General features: G+C 39.8%; 1 protein-coding gene across 2 annotated transcripts in view; it reads right to left on the reverse strand.

The window, feature by feature from the left end:
- LOC110835856 (xibalbin-1-like) overlaps positions 1-26,606 on the reverse strand; it is a 53,301-nt gene that overhangs the window by 8,266 nt on the left and 18,429 nt on the right. The gene's annotated exons all lie outside the window — the stretch shown is intronic.

The raw sequence follows: 26,606 nt of genomic DNA on the forward strand, positions 1-26,606 counted from the left end.
TTAAATGTAATATTCTAAATGCAATCCTTCGTCACTCTTCATATCTGGCCGATTATAAAAAACCACTACAAACATTTCACCCACGCAAGATCACGCTATACGCGACATACATTTACGAAACAACATTGAATGTGATAACAAAGTACAAATGATCTAGAAGAGGATAACTTTCCGATATTTAATGGACATCTGACGAAGGATTGCATTTAGAACATTACATTTAAATTTATATCGATTATACACCTGAAGATGGTTCATTGAAAACCGAAACATGTCGTGAAAATGATGATGCTCTAATTGTAAATCGAACATTTCGATAGAAAGAGCATCATTTTAATATATTTTAAATATTTAAATATTAAATGTTAATTGTAACAATAATATTTTAATATTTAATAAAATATTTTATTGTGATTAGACGGTTAAAATAAACAAACAATTAACTCTCTAAATTATTTCTCTGTAACTAACCTAACTACAAAGGAACACATTTCTTACAAAACTTTGTATGCTGGAAGGACCATAAATCCTGGTCACTAAAGTCATTATACTTCACTGTGAACTAGTTTATTACAATACGCTGCATATATCATTTAATCATCCAATATTTAGTTTAGGTGCAAATAAAGAATATCACAAATTTGTGTGTCTGGTATAAATATCATTCGACTGTAGGCTACTAAACTTTACTAATATCCTACAAAGCACTTTACTAATATGGCAGCCGTTCCATCATCCGAGGTTTGAACGACAGCATCTCCATGGGATTGCGATCCAGAAAATTTGTATTTGTGTACCTTCAAAACCCATGGAACTACAGTGAAAATAATTCTTTCCGTATAATGTAGACATGACGATAATGAAAATTCTGTATTTTAATTGAGTTCGGCCGCAGTAACAAATGAACCACTGCAGGTATGAATATTAAATAAGGTGAGGAAGTAGATGACAGGGTACGCATTCCCGTATGAATTAATTATCAAAGGCGCGACATCTTGGGATTATAACTGACAAACTTAACAAAACGGGAATGTGTAGGCCCTGCTAATGAAAACTGTGTGCAGAGTTAATAATGAAGTTTTATTACTTCTGAATTCCTTCCAATCTCATTTTACGGGACGAAACACATCTAAATAACTCGGGCGTCACTTCAGTTCTCCGTAATTCTTATGACGTAGACATGGTTAGTTTAAGATCTAGGGCGGAGGTCGACGGTTGCGGCAGAACTACTAGGAACAGAGAAGTCCGTAAAGGCGTAATACGACCCGGAATACACAAAGGTTCCGCATGTGTTCGTGGAGAATTTTAAATGCATTTAACCCTATCTTACCTAACCTAACCTAGTCTAGCCTAGAGCTTCTTAACCTAACCTAATCCACATGACGGCTCCTTTCAAACCGGTGGGCACCACCCCAAACGCATATTCCTCTCTTGGGCCTCCGTCCCACCAGGTGGCCTGCACCCCACCAAAGGGGAACTGTCCCACCCTTGAGACATCACTCTAAAAATATCTTGATGTTGTTGGGCGCTCAGCCCCAATAGGGGCTTTGACCCCAGACATCTACTGATGTTTCCTCCGGTCAGTGGTTCAGCTGTACCAGGGTCACCCTATATTGCACCCCACACACGTCGCTTTTTCGGGTCCCATCTAACCAAGAGGGTTCTGCCCTATCCAGTAGCCGAAAACCATTTTAGACGACTGCTCATCAGCAAATTTCATCCAAATCTATCTAGCAGTTCTGGAGTTGAATCATGAGGAGAGACAGACAAACAGGACCGACCAGCCTGTGTGCGACCTTTTGGTCTTCGTGCGAAATGACGCATAATAAACATGAAGTAGGAAGGCAGATATACGTAGTATTTATAACCAGTGAATACACAAGAGACTAGTATCCTCTATATACAAATCCCAAGACATGTCACGAACTTCAAATATTTCTCTGACCTTACCACACGAACATCTGTGCAATTCTGAGTAATCTGTTATTTTGAGACGCGGAAACTGGAACGGTCCAGTACAGGCATGAATATTGTTTTCATTGCTTTAATGGCGAAAGAAGATTTTAACAGGGACGGAACCCTCGAAGCTGTGCGTTTTATCATCAATATTCATGACAGTTATCCATACGAAGAGCTTAAACAGTATTTTCTGTCCTATAAAATGAAATTACTAGGAACCTCCTGGGATCTGCAACCACGAAAGTATTAAACTGCGTTGTGAACAGCCTTTCTGTCACGTGGCGTTACCCAACACTCAATCTCTTCGAAAGTTACGTAAGGCAAGAAATTAAGTTTGACGATATTTTGTCAGGTTATTTACTCTAACTCCCATGGGATTCGATTTTTGATAAGGTTACAGGACTTTCTCCTCTCTGCCAATTCCAGATTTCTTCCACGTGCTCTCCCTCCCGGCTTATATTTTATACTGACAGCGTTCCACAAGTCAGACGAGAAATGAAGCTGATAACTCACCTCCACTTTGCGTCGAAGAGTAGAACGCATTTAAATTTACATTCGCGCCGCTTATAATTTATTGTCGTGTGATATTTAAGCCTTGGTGTGTATTTGTAACATTTATATGATCTATACACGAGGAAAACAAAATATAAACAAAATGGTTTGATCTGTGGACCAAGTTTGCTTCTCAACGAATCAGATTTTACACGTTCTTGTAAAAGAGTCTTGTGTTCGGTCATGCCCCACTGTTGGGTACCTGTAACAGTCCAGTCCCTCAGATAACGCGGTTTTTAGCCACTCTTTACTGACTGACTTTTTAGTTACGTTCTTAAATTTATCAGTGTCTAATAATTACTGGTAAGTACTCGTATTGTGATAGCCACGGTGGTCTAGCGGTTAGAACGCTGGCCTTGTAATCCTGGGGTTTCGGGTTCGATTCCCGGCGGTGCCCGAATTTATAACTTGTGTTGGGCAAGGCCGTGGTCTAGGCAACACGGAGTTTTCCTCCGTGGCATCTCAACAATTACTCCATTCACACACAGAAGAAGGCAATGGCAAACCACTTCTGGATCATCTGCCAAGAACGTATATGAACAGGTCCCAGTCCGAGAAAAGGATGGAAGGATCCTGTTCATATGGACCTGTCGTCAGACAGAACACTAAATAATAATAAGATGAGGTGGTCTAGCGGTTATAACGCTGGCCTTGTAATCCTGGGGTCTCGGGTTCGATTCCCGGCGGTGCCCGAATTTATAACTTGTGTTGTTCAAGGCCGTGGTCTAGGCAACACGGAGTTTTCCTCCGTGGCATCCCAACAATTACTCCATTCACACACAGAACAAGGCAATGGCAAACCACTTCTGGATCATCTGCCAAGAACGTATATGAACAGGTCCCAGTCCGAGAAAAGGATGGAAGGATCCTGTTCATACGGACCTGTCGTCAGACAATACACTGAATAAATAAATAAACTCATATTGTCTGGTCTTAGGTATCTCGCAAGTGAGGGATTTATTGGGGAAATGTAATAGTTTAGGACCTCTTGAGATAGAAAATAATATATCGAAAGGGAAGAATTATCTAATGCTGCTAAGTGACGAAGTGATACTCAGCTGTTGTTTGGAAGTCAGCGGTTTTAATATAAAAACGTAAATTTTTCGTAGTTTTTTTTTAATTTGCAATTTTTTGTGCAAAAATTGTATTTTACAATGCTAAAAATGTTGTTGTTCACTCACACACATGAATATGGAGTGTCACTGGTCTGATAAGTTATGAAGGCCTGAAGACATTCAAATATTTTCCACTGATTTTCGCGTGGAGTCATACGAGTATACCAAAAAATTAGAGTGGATAGGTTTGACTCTCACGAAAGCAGAAATATCTTTTTGTCTTAAAGTTTTACAAACTTCGGCTTATATCACGCTCAGATATTCGTTTAAAGAATTAGTCTGCTATGACTTATTGTTTCTGAATTCTTATTTAAAATGGGTCCTGGTAATAAACACTTTTGTAGTTAATTTTCCCATTGGTAGACAGCTGACGTCAAATATAACTGTTTCATGTACAGGGGCTTAGCTTTCGTGTTAACCGTGTTAGACAGACCAACACTTTGAAAAACTAAACATAAAGTCCTCTGTCCTCTGCGTGGTTAGCCAGCTCTAGCCATCTAACGTTTTGTATGAATTGGTCTGCTGTCTTCCAGGGTTTAGAGTACGACTGAACTACAAAAATAAGACAGGAGACATTTGTTTTTGATTTTCGACGTGTTAGCAATTCTAACACGGCTGACACGGTTAACGTAAAAGCTTCCTGAGCTTGGCATATGGTGAAAACTATAACTTATGATGGTTAAACTAATACATATTACTGTTCCAAGCTGCCAGCATCGATCATTTGAATGACTTTTAACCTCTAGAGACAGACGGTTAACAACGCAATCCCAGGTTACAGATTCTTCAAGTAGTAAATGTATAATGTCTTATGCCCCACACAGGTGTCAGTAGCTAGTACGAGACTATGAATTTAAAGAACACATGTTATATAAAAAACTATTAATTCAGCTAACCTGAAATGATCGGATATAATATGCAAACCTTCTGAAATCTGACTTCGTAAATAATAACAACTTTTCATATATATTTATTTTCACAGTCTATACACAAACGTTGAAGTTAAAATGATGTTGTTAAAATTATATAATATTAAAACATTATGTAGTATAAAATATTATATTTTGGCGCTTTTTTATTTATTAAACGACATGTTTCGATGGATAAGACCTCATCTTCAGGTTTATATCAATTTTATAATATTTTAAAATTATTAGATATTTTTATGCAATGTATTATATTGATCTGTGGTTTGTTTGTAGATTTTCTATTTTCATGATGAGTTGTTTGTTTTGTAGTCAGACGTTTATTTTCTGTGGAATTAATGTTTAATTATTATCATGAAAATGAGTATGGAATTGACATAGGAAATAAATAAATAGAAAATATAAATGTAAAATATAACGAAAACATACCAAGATGTGTTGTGCGGAGTGACTTACGTCTGATAGCTGGTGAAGATAATCTGTAACTGGTGTATGTATGTTATTTGAGGGTTATTTATATGTAAGGAGAAAGTTGTTTCACGGGGTTGGGTCAAGGAACTGTATGTCTAATATTTTATTTGTCTCATAGCAAAGACGAATTGCTGAAGCTTATAACTCTTTCAGACGCATGTAACATGGAAAAGTCATTTTCGTGGAGTGGTGTTTTCCTGAACATAACAAATACGCTTTTCACAAAAAAACAAAGAAACATTTGTTTTCTGTCTTCCTTTTCGATTACATTTGTGCTCGCCTTTTTCACAACTGTCTGTCTAGTGCCTGAGCACACCTCTACACCCACTCACGTGTGCATCAAACAGGCTATTTCTATAAAAGCTACCTCGATGTCATCATCTGAACATGCGTGTAGTAACATTTGTCTGCTGTATATATCGGGTTAATTTATTTGTAACAGAGAGAGAGGAATTATAGCTCCTACTCATTTTTAACCTCGGCAGTAGATGGGGGTGAGTGGTCAGCGTCACGCTATACCCCCAGGAAATGACCTCGGTACCCATTGGATATGAGACTGAGTGGGCCCCAGAGCCGATCTGGACGCAGAGACTAGAGGAAAAATCCTCTGCCCCCGTCGGGGATCGAACCCTGGTAGCCAGTCACTATACGGACTTATGCTTGAAAATGTGAATTGTATTATCATGACGTATTCCACATCCTTTTGGCTTATTACTAACTTGTGGATTCATGTAATGTAATAAATAAATATGTATGTGTTTCTTGTGACAGACGGACGGTCCACTGTCAGCTGTATTTTGTTGACGGCTGTCAGCAGTGTGAAAACAAGATTTGCTCATACAGATAAGGAAAGTTTTGGACGAGATGGGACAGTGGACTAGAGCAGTGAACACAATTCGGAGGAGAAAATCCAACACATCACGAATTTCGCAAGGCATGAGCATCATCCCTGAGTTGCTCTGTGGATAGGCAGGCCATCTGAGTGACCTTATCATTCTGCTCTCATTTCGTCCGCTGGTATCACAGGTGTTATCTATTTAAAGTTCCTACAAACAGAACTTCAGTAACTCAGGATGACATTCCATTAGACACACGTTCCCGTATGTGGTTTATGCATGACGCGCCACCTTCGCCCTTATGACCGACTACGATTATAGAAGGACTTTGGGCCCTCACAGATGAGCTGGAAGTTGAGGACCCGTGGCGAGCCGGTAAGTCTCATATGTCGGCACACTGCAGTATTATCCTACTCGTCACAGAGGTGGAGATGTTTGGTAACACATTACGATTCTCAAGCAGTCCTAATGTAACATTCAGGCTAAGTAACAAACTCGTCTCTCAGAGTATTCGAGCGCCGGTCTCTGATTGCTGTGTACAGTATAATTAGGGTAGTGTTTTTTATGCTATACAGCGCCAAGTATATTACTAATCAATATGTAGCCAGTCGGAATAGACCTCTTGGTCCAGTTTTAATTTACTATCCAGCGAATTTTAATGGATTCAATTAAAATGCAAATAACGCAAACCATCCTGCGATATCTCTCAGTCTTAATCATGATTAAGTTCACTGAATCTTCTCTAACATAAGTTTCCTTCTAATATAATTTTGATAGACTTAATTCAATTAAATGAGGTTAAATGGTTCTATTAATATCAACCCTCCAGCTATTGCCAACGTGTAACATAAAAGGAGTCGATGGATTTGAGGAACCACAAGCCAGGACTAGGGCGAGTGAGACGACGTTGAAGTAGCGACTAGATGAAAGCCTGAAGGCGGCGAACGGCTTCTCGGAACCGAAACAGACGAATTCGCACAAATTTATTTAGTCTACGTAATTTATTTTAATTTTGTTCTCATCATACCTGATATTACGTATATCGCTTACAGTTCTTGTGCGTTCCTTTCCTAACCTTAGCTAGTAATCATGTCATATATAAGTTCTTCTGGGCCGGCGAGCATCTTATGTAATTTATCCATAATTGTTTATAATTTTAGATCAAATTACAATCCTACTTCTGACGACAATAGTAACAATAGTCAAGAGTAATTAACTTACTGTGCTCCGTCTCCAAATACGGAATTATTTCTGTAAAGACAAATGCAAATTTTTGTTCTATTTAGGTTTCAATAAACACGTAATGAATTTAACAATGAATCTTTGTCTCCTTAGCTGCCGCCTATCAACTTCAGCTGTCGACACAACTGGTTACAACCAATTCGCATGTACAGAGTAATTGAATGTTTGTCGTACAAATTTTAGTGGTGAGTTGTACATCCAACAACAATCATGTAGGTATTCACGTGTCCGAAGGTACTTTTTTTAAGTTAGGGCCCTTTTTCCTTGCTAATATTTCATGGACAAAGCACGTGGTGAGCATAAATACTGCTCGTAAACATATCTAACGCTTGGTTGTACTAGAATTGCCTACCAGATTGTGACCGGCGCCACCTGGTACATTTATGATGCCTTGTTTAAGCCACCACTGTACGGTAAAAAATATATATCGTACAGCCGGTGTACGGCCACTATTTATTATTACCAGGTCCTTTGCTTGTCAAATTGAAACATGCAGGAAGGTCCCTAAATTAAAAAAATAAGGATTTTCGAACCCATGTGAACTATATCGCTGTTTTTGGGGGCACAACTCAGTACTAAAAGTATTTACGTCCAATCTGGAATCACCCTTTATAACTGCCCAATTTCAATAGAGCGAACGAAACGTCGGAGAAGGTCGATGCCATTTACGATCCTTCGATCACAGTCGATAACACCAGCTTAAAATTTCACGGAAGTAACTAGCGAGATGTGCAGCCATCTTGGGAGACGTTAACTAGCTTTTCCGTAGCGAATTAGCATTTTCAGTGTTTCGATAACTTATGCAGTGGAAGTTGATTGGTGGAAGACTATTGGAACGCAATGCAAAGGGTTGTTCCACAGGTGGTATGGTTTCATAAGCATTTGTTATGAGACATTATTGATTATTCTTTGCTTAATTACTCTTGAGACGTTTATTATTAAATAAAGATGTCGATGAACTCTATAGTAACTGTTTCGTGAATGAGTCTAAATCTGAATAAATCTCAATCAGCTGGTTAATAATCATTCACGAACTTCCTTGCAAGTACAGACTTCCATATTTGGAACCCAGGCTTTACATCAGACCATAGAATATTTATGTTTGAATCATCTCATTGTCACTATTAGAAGAACTGTAATTGTCTTTTTTTTTATTTGTAGTGTTCTGTCTGACGACAGGTCCATATGAACAGGATCCTTCCCTCCTTTTCTCGGACTGGGACCTGTTTATATACGTTCTTGGCAGATGATCCAGAAGTGGTTTGCCATTGCCTTCTTCTGTGTGTGAATGGATTAATTGTTGGGATGCCACGGAGGAAAACTCCGTGTTGCCTAGACCACGGTATTGCCCAACACAAGTTTAAATTCGGGCACCGCCGGGAATCGAACCCGAGACCCCGGGATTACAAGGCCAGCGTTCTAACCGCTAGACCACCGTGGTGGTCTTGTAATTGTCTAGTCAATTATAAATTGTCTCTTCTTAACTGGCTCATCACTGAAGGAACCTAACCTAACCTAACCTAACCTAACCTAACCTAACTTAACTTAACCTAACCTAACCTAACCTAACCTAACCAGTCTCGCCCCTATAGCCTGAATCGTCTTCAGAATCAACGATAATTTGTTCAGTATCAGTGCAAGTGCACGGATTGCGTCCTTTTTGATCGAATTCGCTATTTTATAATGGGAAAATACGCAATTTATACTATTAACTGCAGTGGGGATACTAGCTTGAATATATTCTTCAGAAGTTTTAGGTTATGTTGAATGTTGATGAGAGTTGCGAAATAATGTATCACCTCGAAAATAGTTGTCCTTGAAACGATATTAACTCCTGCAAGGCAAAGAGATTCGACAAAATTTAGTGCAGATATGCCTGTATCATAACAAGTCTGGTCGAAACTGGTGAAGCACTTTGTTGGCCGTTACGATGTGACAGACGGGCGGATTTTTGAACCTTGTCCAGAAGCACATAACTTAAGAAAAACTTCTCCAATCAGTTTGAGTTTCACTTTTGTATTCTGCAGCCCGTTAAACAGTGCATGACAGGCGTTCTTCCATAAGGCAACAAGTTTTTGTTCAGCACAGACGTCGACAAACATCCCTTAAGAATGGATTCCGACACACCAAACCAAAACAGACAGAAATATAAATACCCCACGGGTCTACATAATTAATGTCACTCTGTTTGCACCTACACGAGACGACGTTAAGGGCTGATGCGTAGAAAATGTTCTGTTTACAGTTCGGCTTTATTTTTTTTTTCTATTCTAGAGCGTTCAATGAAAGCCACTGGTAACGTCGTAGTCGTATTTGGCCTAAGAGGAAAAAATCAAGATGCTGGACAAAATGGAGTTTAGAATTTTATTGTCAAAACCAAATAGTATTTCAGAGATAAAATCAAGAAAAACAAGATTGGCTGGACACTTAGAAATAATGATATGTACGATTTGATGTTTTAACAGCGGCGAGTATGAAGATTTCTGTTTTCTAAGTTGTTGCGCCGTATAGTCTGGTAGAAGTTTATCGACGTTTCAGATGTCACACTGTCTCCGACAGAAATCTTCATTATATTGATAATTTAAACATAATTTAACCGGGGAACCTAAAGGAAAAGAACCACTTTTAGACTTAGAAGTAGATGGAAAGATTGTACATCTGTAGAAGTTCATCTTGGCGTTAAGTGTCAAGGTCTGGATTTCATTAAATTGGCACAAGATACGTTCAATTTACAGGCTCTTAAGAATATGGTATAATGATCCTTCGGAGTCTATAAAACAGGGACTTTCTGGGACACGTGAACGACTATTACTAGCTGAAGACTGTTAGATGTGCCCTTTTTTAGTTTTGCGTTCGTGTCTACGTCACAGTATGTACATGACAGGTGTACAAAGCTCCTCCTAGCAGGCATGCCTTACGTGTCGCGTCTGGAATATGGAACTACCCAAGACGGAATTTATTATACACTTTTATGCAAAAAAAATGTTCCTTCCAGAGTACTGTGATGTAACATGTACATGAAGACACAAAATTTAACGCAATTCAAAGCCTTGCTGTTTCCTATGACTACGACTAATGCTGGAATATGTAAAAAAAGTGGCCTAACTCGTCGTTTGGTAGAAAACGATGATGATGATGTGATAATTTTCGCATAACTGCACTCGTTGGTCGCAGCTAAACCGGTTTAATGTTGCGTTTCCCGTATTGAGAAATGCAAATATGTGGCAAGAAATGTAACTTTCTTTCGTGGTAAAATGTCAGCATATACAAGAATTGAACGCTTATTAGGCAATCACACAGACGTGCACCATAAATTATAATTTTAATGGATGTAAAGATATCGGGGAGCCAATCGTATTATTTGTTACAGAGGGGCACTGCATTGCTTTAATTACATTTCTTATTATCGTTTATTTAAATTTAGGATTATCATCCTTCGATAATAAATTTTACTGTCGTCTAGCGGTTAGAACGCTGGCCTTGTAATCCTGGGGTCTCGGGTTCGATTCCCGGCGGTGCCCGAATGTATAACTTGTGTTGGGCAAGGCCGTGGTCTAGGCAACACGGAGGTTTCCTCCGGGGGCTTCCCCGGTTTCTCCGTGGCATCCCAACAATTACTCTATTCACACACAGAAGAAGGCAATGGCAAACCACTTCTGGATCATCTGCCAAGAACGTATATGAACAGGTCCCAGTCCGAGAAAAGGACGGAAGGATCCTGTTCATATGGACCTGTCGTCAGACAGAACACTAAATAAAATATAATAAGTATAACGCCACATTTTAAGAGTGGGTCTTGGTACAAATTAGCGCACTTACTAGAGATATAAATATCAATAACAAAGCTTTACTGACGCTAATTAGTGGAATATGTAGCCTTAATGACACAGACAACAGGAAAACATTTACTCAGTAACATAAACCAAATGATAGCAAACAAAATTGATTAGGAGATAAAGAATAAGGTAACCCAATCGTACATGTAACACAACGAAGAATCATTTTAATTTGTACTTAATTTCTAATAATCTTAATTGTGTATGGTAGAACGACACATCAACATATTATCTAATAGTATAAATGTTCACTGGAAATAGTCTGAAGATGGGCAACTTTGCCCAAAAACATGTCACAATGGATCAGATATTACGTAAAATAAATTATGTTCTATGTTCATGAACTTATTTCTAAATGAATGCTGCTTAGAAATGGTAGCCAATGAATATTCAGCTGGTCAGTTTAACAGAATAAAAAAGAAAATATGGAAATAATCAAAAAGATAAGAGAAGAATGTAATGTTTTGGCAGAAAACTTAACTTAAAATGTTCTATAATGTATATACTTAAGTGATCAGGTTACTTTATACGATATTTATAAGGAGTTATATAGAACCGATATATTAACACGTAAACATAGACAGGGGTCGTATTGGATTTCTCTCTGTTTACCTACCCCTGTTTTCTATACTTGAATGTTCTGTAGATATTTCATCAGCTTTTCACAATCACGTGGGTTGCAAGAATTTTTAACAGTAATGATGGAAAGACAAATAATCTTCTTACGAGCTTACAGTAGCAAAGAAAACATCTTTGGTCTTCAGACTACAGATTGAGAGAGAAGGTGAAGCTTCGAAGACTCGAGAAGTTTGTAAGGAACTTCGTACAATTACAAGACAACTTGTTTCTAAGAAGCTTAATTAAAAAATACTGGACAATCAGGGGAATTCAGTTTTTGAAGATGGCTGTCTTCTGGGTTGTTTCGCCGTGTAGTGTGGTAGAAGTTTACCGACGTTTCAGAGGTCCTTGCTGCCTCCATCATCAGGGCGCAACAACTCATAAGACTGCAATCTTCAGACTCACCGCCGTGAAAACCTCAAGTCCTACATGGACCATTTTAAATATTTCAAAATTCTGCCCTGCTGAGATCAAAGCGAAAACAAAATTAAATTTAAAATATCATGTGTATAACAAGAATTGGTCTTCACGTTCAGTTATAAAAGATACATATCTATTGTTACAAAGGTAATCACACTAAACCTATGACAATAGACAGAGAGACGAAGCAGATTTCCTTGTACTTTGGTTCAGTGTTTACTATAACGAAAATTGTTAAAATTAAATACAGAATATCTGAGTTACGTCTCCTTTATGTCATGTAGAAACGTTTTGTATGATGGAGAGATGAGCCGTATTTTAGAAAACTGTTAGGGAACTGGATTGCACCAAGAAAAAGAAAAATTACTGTTTGTCAACAGTTTTTAGTATTTTCCTCCCAACACAACATAATTAAGACTTTTTATTCGACCTTAGATGGACAGATACGAATTTCTCCTTACACCACCGCAGTATGCAAACTGGAAACAACGACCATTCATGTGAAATGCGTAACAGCCAAGGATAATTATTCTTATAAAAGACTTGGAAGTACGTTTGAGGTTGTTTTTAAACCTCAATTAACTATTTTCTGAAATAGAAAGGACAACGATTCACGCGTGGAATTATTAGCGTAAATAATTACCAAAATAAAAACTCTAATTCATTGTGTGATTTTAATTACATTTTAATAAAAAAAATCCACATTTTAACTGGCTTAAATTTACAATTTATTATGGAATATCAAGCACCGTTCCAAAGTATTTAATGAAAGAACATTAAAAAGGAGAAATATTACTAGAAGTGACAGTTTGAAATTTTAATGGTTCATGGCTGTTACCACACTTTTGTATGTAAATAAAACTTGGTGTAATATACAAATATTAGTCAGTTTGACAAAACTGTGAAATAAAATTTTCAGCGTAGAACAAAGTATTTTTAAAGTATAGAAGAAACAGATAAATACAATAAGATTACTGGTCCATTTTAAGATGACAAACAATATTAAGTTCATTTTACCTGCTTCTTATCACAAGGCACAGTTATACTGAAATACAGGAGGACAGTAAGTGGATTTGAAGTGGAAACAGTGTTAAGCACGATACACGTTCTACCCTCGAATCTCATACAGTAAAAGCACGCTTCAATCTAACGAGGAATTGTTCTAGTAACAATGAATACATGTAAAGCCAACAGGAACTTAGAGCTTTCTCGTCTACTAATTTGTTTTTTATTAAACGTGCACAATTCATTTTAGACAAACAAATATTTTGTAAAAGTAACTCAGCTGATATAATGTATGGGGGTAGCTCAGTCAGTGTAGTGACTGGTTACGGACTGGATTACCGAGGTTCGATCCCCCACGGCCTGGACGTGACGCTGACCACTCACCCCCATATAAGGCCGAGGTCAAAATGAATAGGAACTATATCACGTCTTCCCCCAAGCGCCTACATGGAGTATAGTGGGACAGCCTTGCGCTATTTTTACTAAACTAATACTTTCACGAAATTCCGTGATGAAGGAATTCTGCTGGTTTTCAGCGGATTACTGAATGATATCTAGGTTTTCAACGGATTACTGAATGGTATCTAGGTTTTCCGCTGATTACTGAATGATATCTAGGTTTTCCGCTGATTACTGAATGATATCTAGGTTTTCCACGGATTACTGAATGGTATCTAGGTTTTCCGCTGATTACTGAATGGTATCTAGGTTTTCCGCTGATTACTGAATGGTATCTAGGTTTTCCGCTGATTACTGAATGGTATCTAGGTTTTCCACGGATTACTGAATGATATCTAGGTTTTCCGCTGATTACTGAATGATATCTAGGTTTTCCACGGATTACTGAATGGTATCTAGGTTTTCCACGGATTACTGAATGATATCTAGGTTTTCCACGGATTACTGAATGGTATCTAGGTTTTCCGCTGATTACTGAATGGTATCTAGGTTTCCCGCTGATTACTGAATGGTATCTAGGTTTTCCACGGATTACTGAATGATATCTAGGTTTTCCGCTGATTACTGAATGATATCTAGGTTTTCCACGGATTACTGAGTGGTATCTAGGTTTTCCGTGAATTACTGAATGATATCTAGGTTTCCTGCTGATTACTGAATGAGATCTAGGTTTTCCGCGGATTACTGAATGGTATCTAGGTTTTCCGCGGATTACTGAGTTCTAACTAGGTTTTCCGCGGATTACTGAATGGTATCTAGGTTTTCCGTGAATTACTGAATGATATCTAGGTTTTCAGCTGGTTACTGAGTAATATCTGCTCAACGGAGAAAGAAATAAAGCACGTTTTACTCGGCAGGTTGTTCGATGTGTTAACAGTTTGTGACCACATCAACTATAACCTCTGACCTTCAGAATGCAACAATCCTGGGCTTCAATGCCCCAGGCTTAACAGAATCTTCCACACAATCAGGTTACATGAACATGCGAGGGCCTCGTACTCAGTGGCCCATTCTGTATTTTCAAAGCACAATTCTTGCATTCGGCATGGCCCTGAAGGGATTTGCAAGGGTAAACTGAGTAGAGACGCGCAGAGGACGGGCAAACACCACGTATTGCAGATACAATTTGATTCTGGTCACTCTCTGAATAACAGTCATCAGAGTTGGTAATTAAATTTCGCGAGAAGAATGATCTTGTTAATGTTGTATTAAACAATCAGATCGTATGCGTTTACGTGATTTACCGGAACATAACACGAGCTTTTCCCTTCAAAATAAGCGACCTCTGGGAAATAGACTGTGATTCATTCGCGTAGGCCTCTGTTCAATTCCGTTTGGTACTACGTATTAATAGACACTGCTATAAAAAATGTAGTTGTATATTGGAATCACTTTATTTTATTTTGCAATGACAATGAGAAACATAACGCAAGTTAAATTTGTTCGAATATTTTTAAAGTAACAATATTCTATATAAATTGTAATAACGTTTGTCATTGTCTTCTGAAGTTGTTGAATACGTGACCTATGTAAGTAATAACCAAATAAGCGTGGAATTCCAATTATAGTGGGAACTTAATATACCTCATAATCACAAGAGTATTTTTCGAAAGAAGTATCGAAAGTGAAAAATCTAGAGAGATTCTGTTTTGTATTAATTAACATATTTTAATGTGAGTTGATATAATTGCGTCACATTGTGAATTAAAATTTAATTACTCATGCTTCTTCCGTCTAATCACAATTGTATATAAATAAAATTTATACGTAAGATATTAAAATATCATTTACATATTTGGTACATAAGATATAAGATTATAATTTTTAACTTTTAACTTTACACCTGAAGATGGTTCAATGTAACCGAAACATGTAGTAAAAGATGTACCAAATATGTAAATGATATTTTAATATCTTATGTACAAATTTTATTTATATGCAATTGTGATTAGACGGAAGAAGCACGAATAATTATATTTTAATGTCTTTGAATTCCTAAAAAAAATTTAACTCGTTAAAATACATAAAATAATAGTGATCTGTCATTATTAAACCTTTAAAACCTGGAGAAAAATGTATGTATTGTCTTAATTTAAAGCTCAGTAAATCTGCGTATTGTATTTGTGGTTTTTCTGTGGTTCAGTGTAAACAGCTAATACTTCCATAAACAGTAATAACCAATGAATCGCTGACATGGAGACGTATTGTGTATTTGAACGATGTTCACCTTTAAAGGATTGAATTAAGTCGTGTTATCCAACTTGGTGAACTTATCCCCCCCCCCTCTCCCTATTCCGAGTAGATTTTATTAAGGATGAACTTCAGGGGATCTTCGGTTGTCTAAGACATCACTTGTCCCTCGAGAATCTCCTGATCATGAGGATGAAACCTTAGTAGTTCGATACTTGGCGATGAAGTTATCAAATGGTATCATGACGTAGGATTTGAGGTTTTCACTGCGCAACAACCCAGAAGACAGCAATCGTCTGCTGTCACGACCTTTATACATTCGATTCGAATTCCAATGAATACACCAAATGAAGTAAATCTAGTTTCCCCACAAACAAGAAGTTGCCAGTGCGGAAAACGTAATTGTTTCTTCCTGTACAGCACTAGAGGCCTGAAGTCTACGAATGAAAAGGGGCATACTTAAGGGACGTATACAACCCAGAAGGAAGCTTCTCTCTTCGGCAAACACTTTTACTCAGAATCAAAGCCAGAGAAAGGAAAGGTAAATCCACTCATCCACACACCAAGAATGAAGACTATAGGACGTTCGATCCTACGAGGTGCGATCGGAAAGTTTCAAGACTGTGTCAATAGAGGGCGAACCGGATGTAGTACGAGCTTCTGCCGCTAGGGGGTGCGGCCTACATTCATAGTGAATCAGTGTGCCAGCCGGCATCATCGAATTAGCATTTGTTTCTTAGTTACGGGCGTTTTGATAGTGCATTACACCGACCCTCCTGCGATTTCGGAATGGCGTGTGCATCAAATTTTGCCAAAGACTCGCCAAAAACGGCTACGGAAACCTATGAAATGCTAAAGCAAGCATTTGGGGAGTCCGGAAACGAAGCAGCAATCTTCACAATGGAAGAGCCCATCGTCACCACGACCGAAGAAGGCAAGACAGGTCAAGAGTAATGTGAAGTCAATGCTGATCTGTTTTTTCGACCAGGAGGGGATCGTCCATAGGGAGTTTCTTCCTGCAGGTCAGACGGTCAATGCTGAATTTTACTGTGGGGTCCTGAGGCGGTTGCGTGAAGATGTGAGACGGAAGCGGCCGTCAAAGTGGCGCAACCACAACTGGCTGCTGCATCATGACAACGCGCCAGCGCACACCGCCCTCAAAGTTCGGCAGTTTTTGGCCTCAAACACCATGGCCGTCATCCCGCACCCTCCTTAGCTCCGTGTGACTTCTTCCTCTTCCCAAAGATGAAAATTCAGCTAAAGGGAAGGAGATTTGAGACGATAGAAGAGATTCAGGCAGAATCGCAGATGGTGCTTGACAGGCTGACAAAGAAAGATTTCCAGGGATGCTTCCAGGCTTGGCAGCGGCGCTGGGATCGTTGTGTTCACTCCCAGGGGAACTACTTCGAGGGTGATGGATGAATTTAATACCTGAGATAAGTGTACGGGTTTTTATACGCGCAGTCTTGAAACTTTCCGATCGCACCTCGTATTTAAATTTATTAGGATTCTCCTCAGAGGAAGGTGAACGGGAGATGAACGGCAGATTTTTTCCGTTAGACAAGCTTTGAGGGGCAGAACGTAAAAAGTCACGTGCTCTCGGGCGAAGTATCCACGACTTAGACCAAATAATACGACAGACAAACAGCTATTAGATTTATGAATTTAACCGGACAAAAATCTCATTTTTATAGCAGCAGCTGCTGATTTTCCACGGTTTAAATAAAATTTTATTATTGTACGTTTACTTCTTCGAAATGTCGCGTTTTCAAACTCACTTCCGGAAAGGTACGTGGTGTTGATTCCAGGTAAAGTTACATTGAATCTGTTGACTGTTGCTTCAGGTTTTAGTACGTGCCGTGTCGTGCTGTGCGTGCCACACGTTGTCTTCCGCAGAACGCACAGAATTACGTGGAAGAGACTCAGAGCTCCACACCTTCACATCACGCGACGTTCATGTCATCGCTGCGCGTGGTCGTGTATGTTTTGTTTTCGCTGAAGTTTTCAGCCGTCGAGCGAAATGCTTGGTCGCGCTTCATAGGAGTGGCGTTATGGGAAATTTTATGTTCAAGTTTGGTATCCCTTAGTCTCAGAAATTGTTCCAGTACACATTTATATTAATAAAATTTTAATTTTTAAATTTCTACGTCAAGTTTGTACATCGGACGTCTCCTTAAGTGAGCAGGGCACATTCATCAAGTTTTACGAAGTTTTTGGTCTCAGAGTTTGGTCCAGAAGTACAAGAGATAATGGTAATCATCACAGAACATAAAAGATCAAAGTAGGGAAGGGAGAAACAGTTTGTACTGAAATTAGTTCCCATGAACACAAACCACAAACATTAAAACATCTTGGAGTAGGAGGGTTATGTCACGACAACAGTAGGCAACCATAATAAAACCACAATAGAACAGCTGGTGGCCATTATCACGTTAGGAGAGTAAGCCATGTTACGAAGGAAATGTGGGAGCGAAACATCACGCACTAACCATTAAAACATATGAAGACAAGTACGAATAAAACAAATGTAAATGGGTCATATTTCATGTCATCCCTGTAACTGAAAATACTGCTGTCCTTTTAAGGAAAACTGAAAATTGTTTTGCAAATAAGTCTGTTTTCCCAAAAACGAAAATCTCTGAAGGACGAGAGAAAATTAGTTATCTATCATCACAGTAATGTTTCTCATTTTTTCCTAGAATAGTTCGTAAAATAATTTTTGTGTTAAATAATCGCCAGGAGAACGCGCTGTTCAAAATACCAGGGCATCTGAAGTACAAAGTTCTTACAGAAACACTCAATACCACCAATGAAAGTCAGATTTCCTTTGCAATAAAGCGTTAATATTCCAATTGAATAAAAATTTTCTTGGATATTATCCATCGTCTAGTAAATATAAAACGTAAAACGACGTTTCGGAGATGGGACTCTTATCTCCGTCTTCAGGTTCTTACACAGTTGGGCCCACTAGATAGAGCTAATCCCTACGTTTTATATTTACTAGACGATGGATAATATCCAAGAAAATTTTTATTCAATTGACTCTTCACCATCGTCAAGAAGTTTTAGATTTGTTAATATTCCAGCTTAATTCGGAGGGGATTATTTACTGCTAAAATAAATATTCTTCGAGAAGTAAAATATTGTTGTTGAAAGAAAGGCAATGCAGATTACGAGAATAAGAAAATATCCAAAAGTAAATACAGCCACAAGAAGACAAATACAAGCCAAACAATGAGAGACGTCGATTGTGGGCGTCGGTAGGATCTATTACACATCTACACGATGTAATAAATCTTATTAAGCATTTCTTAATAATCTACTGAATAAATGCAGGTAAGAAGAATGATTCAGATTATATGTATCGATGCATGTAAAATTAACAAGGCAATAGCAAAAGACGCAGAAGAAATCATCCATTTTCCGAGCTACAGAAAAGGCTCCACGGAACCAAATTCCTAACAAGTCTGAACCTCGCGTTAACGTCTCGTAAATTTGATTAAAAGGGAGAGGGTCATAACTTCTCATCGGTTCTACGAGGCTCGTCCACAAAGTAAGTTTCCCTGGGGCCGTTTACAGAAACAAAACACAATTTCATGGAAATATTTATTGCAACAGATACAGCAAGTGTCCAGCTATTTTTCAACATATTCGCCACCGGAATTGAGACATTTGTCATACCGTGGGAATACCTGTGTCGTAGAAGTCTGCCGTCTGGGATTGGAACCACTGTGTGACAACCATCTCCGCCTCTCTGTCATTCTCAAAACGCTGACGCTGACCGGACAGGAATTTCTTGAGGTGTAGGAAAAGATGGAAATCACTGGGAGCGAGGTCCGGGCTGTAGGGTGAATGATTAAACACCTCCCAGCTGAACTCCTGCAGGAGACTTGCTGTCCGTCGAGCCGTGTGCGGCCTAGCGTTATCACTGACCGCACTTCACAGTCGGCGGGAGCTGGAATAAGAACCTCCATCTTCAACAGCTGCAACAATGCTACTGTGAGAACGCGGGAAGTACCGTTAGTGCATGCGCCATGCTACGTCATTGCTCTATCACGTATGCACAGTCGCTTCGCGCAATATAAGGTTTGCTAGCTGTGGGACGAGTGGGAAACTTACTTTGAGGACGCGCTCGTACATGAAGCCAGCAGACACAAGAGTTTTTTTAAACTCAATCTGCGCTAACATAAACGAAACACGTTAACCGCTCTGAGCTAACGAGTACCTCACAACCTCGTACATTGACGGACAAATGTGAATTTAGATCCCACGTGTTTAAAAATCAGGATTTTGAGCCGAAATTTAAACTGAAAACAGAACCTAACCGTGCATATTTTAACGAACCTGAAATCCTTCAAATTTATTGTCTTGTGAAGTTAAATAGTTCTTTAAGAACCGATTTAACCCTGTCCACAATTGACCGACGCTGTTAATTTAACATTGTGGCATAAAGACCAGTGGGTCTCAGTTCCTTCTTGGACATTCTTCAGTTGAAAATACTGTAAAATTATTGTGACAGATATCACCATTAGGCTCACTGGGTTCTTTCAAATGTGGACTTCCGTATTTCAAAATGACTGAAAAAAGATTACGTTCCTGTTCTTTACAGTTATGAGTCATAAATTTTTGCTCGTTGAATCTTCTGCCTTGTTCTAGTCCGGTACTGATCGTTTTTTGTTTCTTAGAAGTCTGATACACATATCAAAAACTGACTAAACGCACGCTGCCCCCCCCCCAAAAAAAAATACCCAGCTCGGTCAAAAATAGCGGCCCTGTCTTGCACAGAATCGGATAGAACTAAAAAATCTGACAGAGCCAGACATTTCTGTAGAATATAAATGACGCCAAACAGCAACAAAGATTCTAAATGAACACAATCAAGCACTGCAACTTCTGACGTAAGCGTAAAGGACGAATTTTCACAAGAGAAAAGACACATTATTTTGTGTTATTCGTCCATTCTCTTAAGAATAAAAATGAATCCCATGGGATTATTTTTTCCTTCTGCGTGAGTTCTACACAGCGCAACAACCCAGAAGACAGAAATCTTCATACTCATCGCCCTGATGACGGAGGCAGTATGACATCTGAAACGTTGCTAAACATCGACCAGACTACACAGCGCAACAACCCAGAAGACAGAAATCTTCATACTCATCGCCCTGATGACGGAGGCAGTATGACCTCTGAAACGTTGGTAAACATCTACCAGACTACACAACGCAACAACCCAGAAGACAGAAATCTTCATACTCATCGCCCTGATGACGGAGGCAGTATGACCTCTGAAACGTTGGTTAACATCGACCAGACTACACAGCGCAACAACCCAGAAGACGGAAATCTTCATGCTCATCGCCCTGATGACGGAGGCAGTATGACCTCTGAAACGTTGGTTAACATCTACCAGACTACACAACGCAACAACCCAGAAGACAGAAATCTTCATACTCATCGCCCTGATGACGGAGGCAGTATGACCTCTGAAACGTTGGTTAACATCTACCAGACTACACAACGCAACAACCCAGAAGACAGAAATCTTCATACTCATCGCCCTGATGACGGAGGCAGTATGACATCTGAAACGTTGCTAAACATCGACCAGACTACACAGCGCAACAACCCAGAAGACAGAAATCTTCATACTCATCGCCCTGATGACGGAGGCAGTATGACCTCTGAAACGTTGGTAAACATCTACCAGACTACACAGCGCAACAACCCAGAAGACAGAAATCTTCATACTCATCGCCCTGATGACGGAGGCAGTATGACCTCTGAAACGTTGGTTAACATCGACCAGACTACACAGCGCAACAACCCAGAAGACGGAAATCTTCATGCTCATCGCCCTGATGACGGAGGCAGTATGACCTCTGAAACGTTGGTTAACATCTACCAGACTACACAACGCAACAACCCAGAAGACAGAAATCTTCATACTCATCGCCCTGATGACGGAGGCAGTATGACCTCTGAAACGTTGGTTAACATCTACCAGACTACACAACGCAACAACCCAGAAGACAGAAATCTTCATACTCATCGCCCTGATGACGGAGGCAGTATGACCTCTGAAACGTTGGTTAACATCTACCAGACTACACAGCGCAACAACCCAGAAGACGGAAATCTTCATGCTCATCGCCCTGATGACGGAGGCAGTATGACCTCTGAAACGTTGGTTAACATCTACCAGACTACACAACGCAACAACCCAGAAGACAGAAATCTTCATACTCATCGCCCTGATGACGGAGGCAGTATGACCTCTGAAACGTTAGTTAACATCGACCAGACTACACAGCGCAACAACCCAGAAGACAGAAATCTTCATACTCGCAGCTGTAAAAACCTCAAATTCTACATTTTTTATTTATTTCAGTGTCAGCTTAATTTTTCATGTGCTGACAGTCGCAAGAGGAAGTCCACTTTCGAAAGCACGGAATACGTTTCTGCCACCTGAGCTGCAGAATTCAAAGAGAAATGAAATAATTTAATTCGTGTATCCCCATTCTTGTCAGTTTCTGTTCGCATTATCAAGAAACGCGCAAATTCACATTCAAATGCCAACCCGAACCTCGTTCACGTGATGAAAAGAAAGTTCTTTTAGAGGACCTACGTCTTGGCACTGGGGGTGTGGATCAACGACGCACTAGTCAGTTTCGTAAACAAAACAGGTACAAGTAACATATGACATTTTAAGTCTAATATTAAATTAAAGCATTATTTGCTATACATACTTTCAGTTACGTTAGACATAAATGTAATGTATTTACCAATGTAATATTATGAATAATCATCTGCATATCATGTAATTTAAAGGACAAATTTAACAATACGTATGTGTGGGTATGTTTACAAAAATACAAGTACACGGTAATTTTCAAAGCAGTTTAAAAGTCTGCCTGCAATGAAATTCTTCAACGTCTATTTCGTCGTTAATAAATTACGAACAAGTAAAAAATAAAATAATATTTCCAGCAAATTTTCATAACTCTCACTTCAAGAAAATTCCCCGAAACTGACAGCTGACGACATAATTTTATCAAAAGAATATTCAATAAATGTAGACGTATCTAAATACAATATCATCATTGTGTAATCGAGAGCCTTCATAATTTTATAAATATATGTGGTTAGGGATAAACATTTATGAAGAGTATGAATTTCAGTCAATGAAACTGGTGCTTGTTAACTAAAGGCAAAGTCACAGATCCGCCTCATTCAGATTGGGATCATCCAAGATCCACGTCACTGTTGCTAACTATAGACATCGCTATAGAAATCTTTATGAATTACGCAGTTTATAACAGGCTTGTCTGAATTAGAGTTTTTGATAGGCACGGAGTACCAATTTGCAAAGATTTTATAAAAAACATATGCCGCTTGTAGACTCCGTAAAGTCTTTCTTTTTCCCGAAGAACAAATTAGGCTTCTCGGGATGGAACAACTAGAAACTCATAGCAAAATGGTGGAATTTACAATCACTAAATACCGCCACGGTGGTCTAGCGGTTAGAACGTTGGCCTCGTAATCCTGGGGTCTCGGGTTCGATTCCTGGCGGTGACCGAATTTATAACTAGTGTTGGGCAAGGCCGTGGTCTAGGCAACACGGAGTTTTCCTCCGTGGCATCCCAACAATTACTCCATTCACACACAGAAGAAGGCAATGGCAAACCACTTCTGGATCATCTGCCAAGAACGTATATGAACAGGTCCCAGTCCGAGAAAAGGATGGAAGGATCCTGTTCATATGGACCTTGCGTCAGACAGAACACTAAATAATAATAAGATGAGGTGGTCTAGCGGTTAGAACGCTGGCCTTGTAATCCTGGGGTCTCGGGTTCGATTCCTGGCGGTGCCCGAATTTATAACTTGTGTTGGGCAAGGCCGTGGTCTAGGCAACACGGAGTTTTCCTCCGTGGCATCCCAATAATTACTCCATTCACACACAGAAGAAGGCAATGGCAAACCACTTCTGGATCATCTGCCAAGAACGTATATGAACAGGTCCCAGTCCGAGAAAAGGATGGAAGAATCCTGTTCATATGGACCTGTCGTCAGACAGAACACTAAATAATAAATAATCACTAAACGTGGTTTGAATAACGTAACAATAGGTTCATGTCGGGGCAAAATTAGTAGATATGGCCAATGACACCCTTCGTTTATCAGCGGTGGAGCGTCGAACTGCGACAGAGCGTCATAGGTGTTGACGTCCTTACATCGCCTGTCGTCTCGCGAACAATCACCGAAGAATGGAAGTAAGACATATTACAGTGTCTATAAATAAATAATACCTTAAGAGATGATAACAAAACATCGTTACGTGTCGTTGTGTCGTTATACGAGGCCGCTGAACCAACACTTACAAGATCCTACCCGACAAACCTTTCAAATAACCTCCCACTTCGTATGAACCCAGTCTCCGGCCATTTATGCACTAATCCAGTTGTCTATTGCACCCGCGAGCAGCAGAACACAAATAACTTATCTTTCTACACCCGTTAAACATTTGGAAAGAACGACTTTCAATGGCCAATACCAACGTCGAAAGAAGGTGGAATGGCTAAGACGGTCGGAGCTGTAATCTTCGGACAGTTAAAATTAAATATGCAAGAATGATATTAACTGTGTATTATTAAGCTTTATAGGTGTAGATGGCCTCTCCAACTTCAATGTAGCGGTAAGACACAATTCTGAGGAGGTTTTACCATCCTCCGGTCCTCAAAATCACTCCTTAAGATGGCTTCTACCATCGTTTTATGTTATCATCAAAGAGGGATTCGAAGAAGATTTCTGTCTTCTGGGTTGTTGCGCTGTGTAGTCAGGTAGATGTTTAACAACGTTTCAGAGGTCATACTGCCTCCGTCATCAGAGTATGAAGATTTCTGTCTTTTGGGTTGTTGCGCTGTGTAGTCTGATAGATGTTTACCGACGTTTCAGAGGTCATACTGCCTCCGTCATCAGGGCGATGAGTATGAAGATTTCTGTCTTCTGAGTTGTTGCGCTGTGTAGTCTGGTCGATGTTTACCAACGTTTCAGAGGTCATACTGCCTCCATCATCAGGGCGATGAGTATGAAGATTTCTGTCTTCTGGGTTGTTGCGCTGTGTAGTCTGATAGATGTTTACCGACGTTTCAGAGGTCATACTGCCTCCGTCATCAGGGCGATGAGTATGAAGATTTCTGTCTTCTGAGTTGTTGCGCTGTGTAGTCAGGTAGATGTTTAACAACGTTTCAGAGGTCATACTGCCTCCGTCATCAGAGTATGAAGATTTCTGTCTTTTGGGTTGTTGCGCTGTGTAGTCTGATAGATGTTTACCGACGTTTCAGAGGTCATACTGCCTCCGTCATCAGGGCGATGAGTATGAAGATTTCTGTCTTCTGGGTTGTTGCGCTGTGTAGTCTGGTCGATGATAACCAACGTTTCAGAGGTCATACTGCCTCCATCATCAGGGCGATGAGTATGAAGATTTCTGTCTTCTGGGTTGTTGCGCTGTGTAGTCTGATAGATGTTTACCGACGTTTCAGAGGTCATACTGCCTCCGTCATCAGGGCGATGAGTATGAAGATTTCTGTCTTCTGAGTTGTTGCGCTGTGTAGTCAGGTAGATGTTTAACAACGTTTCAGAGGTCATACTGCCTCCGTCATCAGAGTATGAAGTTTTCTGTCTTCTGGGTTGTTGCGCTGTGTAGTCAGGTAGATGTTTAACAACGTTTCAGAGGTCATACTGCCTCCGTCATCAGAGTATGAAGATTTCTGTCTTTTGGGTTGTTGCGCTGTGTAGTCTGGTCGATGTTAACCAACGTTTCAGAGGTCATACTGCCTCCATCATCAGGGCGATGAGTATGAAGATTTCTGTCTTCTGGGTTGTTGCGCCGTGTAGTCTGGTAGATGTTTACCAACGTTTCAGAGGTCATACTGCCTCCGTCATCAGGGCGATGAGTATGAAGATTTCTGTCTTCTGGGTTGTTGCGCTGTGTAGTCAGGTAGATGTTTAACAACGTTTCAGAGGTCATACTGCCTCCGTCATCAGAGTATGAAGATTTCTGTCTTTTGGGTTGTTGCGCTGTGTAGTCTGATAGATGTTTACCGACGTTTCAGAGGTCATACTGCCTCCGTCATCAGGGCGATGAGTATGAAGATTTCTGTCTTCTGAGTTGTTGCGCTGTGTAGTCAGGTAGATGTTTAACAACGTTTCAGAGGTCATACTGCCTCCGTCATCAGAGTATGAAGATTTCTGTCTTTTGGGTTGTTGCGCTGTGTAGTCTGATAGATGTTTACCGACGTTTCAGAGGTCATACTGCCTCCGTCATCAGGGCGATGAGTATGAAGATTTCTGTCTTCTGGGTTGTTGCGCTGTGTAGTCTGGTCGATGATAACCAACGTTTCAGAGGTCATACTGCCTCCATCATCAGGGCGATGAGTATGAAGATTTCTGTCTTCTGGGTTGTTGCGCTGTGTAGTCTGATAGATGTTTACCGACGTTTCAGAGGTCATACTGCCTCCGTCATCAGGGCGATGAGTATGAAGATTTCTGTCTTCTGAGTTGTTGCGCTGTGTAGTCTGGTCGATGTTAACCAACGTTTCAGAGGTCATACTGCCTCCATCATCAGGGCGATGAGTATGAAGATTTCTATCTTCTGGGTTGTTGCGCTGTGTAGTCTGATAGATGTTTACCGACGTTTCGGAGGTCATACTGCCTCCGTCATCAGGGCGATGAGTATGAAGATTTCTGTCTTCTGGGTTGTTGCGCTGTGTAGTTTGGTAGATGTTTACCGACGTTTCAGAGGTCATACTGCCTCCGTCATCAGGGCGATATATCAGATTATACAACGGAACAACCCAGAAGACAGAAATCTTCATAATCACCGCTGTGAAAACCTCAAATCATACAAGGATTCGAAGAGTTTTGCGATCAAAAATTCTTCATGCATTCCTTGTTTCCCCGTCCTTTGTACATGTCTGC

The sequence above is a fragment of the Zootermopsis nevadensis genome, unplaced genomic scaffold (genome assembly GCF_977971745.1).
Source record: "Zootermopsis nevadensis isolate Lab colony 2312 unplaced genomic scaffold, Znev_1.0 Znev_ptg000020l, whole genome shotgun sequence".
In the NCBI taxonomy this organism is placed as follows: Eukaryota; Metazoa; Arthropoda; class Insecta; order Blattodea; family Termopsidae; genus Zootermopsis; species Zootermopsis nevadensis.